We start from the raw sequence: 964 nt of genomic DNA, 5'->3' as shown, positions 1-964 counted from the left end.
GAAACAGTGGAACAGTGTCAGACTTTATTTTTTGGGGCTCCAAAATCACTGCAGATGGTGACTGCAGCCATGAAATTAAAAGATGCTTACTCCTTGGAAGAAAAGTTATGACCAACCTAGATAGTATATTCAAAAGCAAAGACATCACTTTGCCAACAAAGGTCCGTCTAGTCAAGGCTATGGTTTTCCCTGTGGTCATGTATGGATGTGAGAGTTGGACTGTGAAGAAAGCTGAGCGCCGAAGAATTGATGCTTTTGAACTGTGGTGTTGTAGAAGACTCTTGAGAGTCCCTTGGACTGCCAGGAGATCCAACCAGTTCATTCTAAAGCAGATCAGTCCTGGGTATTCTTTGGAAGGAATGATGCTAAAGCTGAAACTCCAGTACTTTGGCCACCTCATGCGAAGAGTTGACTCATTGGAAAAGACTCTGATGCTGGGAGGGATTGGGGGCGGGAGAAGAAGGGGACGATAGAGGATGAGATGGTTGGATGGCATCACTGACTCAATGGACGTGAGTTTGAATGAACTCTGGGAGTTGGTGATGGACAGGGAGGCCTGGCGTGCTGCGATTCATGGGGTCGCAAAGAGTCAGACACGACTGGGCGACTGAACTGAACTTAACTGAATGGCCTCGTGGTTCTCCCTACTTTCTTCAAGTTAAGCCTGAATTTTGTAATAAGGAGCTCATGATCTGAGCCACAGTCAGCTCCAGGTTTTGTTTTTGCTGACTTTGCAGAGCTTCTCCATCTTTGGCTGCAAAGAACACAATCGATCTGAGTTTGGTATTGACCATCTGGTGATGTCCATGTGTAGAATTGTCTCTTGGGTTGTTGAAAAGGGTGTTTGCCATGATCAGCAAGTTCTCTTGTCAAAACTCTTTTAGCCTTTGCCCTGCTTCGTTTTTTACTCCAAGGCCAAACTTGCCAGTTAGTCCATGTATCTCTTGATTTCCTACTTTTGCAT

The sequence above is a fragment of the Bison bison genome, unplaced genomic scaffold (genome assembly GCF_000754665.1).
Source record: "Bison bison bison isolate TAMUID 2011002044 unplaced genomic scaffold, Bison_UMD1.0 scf7180017861068, whole genome shotgun sequence".
Lineage (NCBI taxonomy): Eukaryota > Metazoa > Chordata > Mammalia > Artiodactyla > Bovidae > Bison > Bison bison.
The sequence above is the reverse complement of the archived record's forward strand: the minus strand, read 5'-3'. Positions refer to the sequence as shown.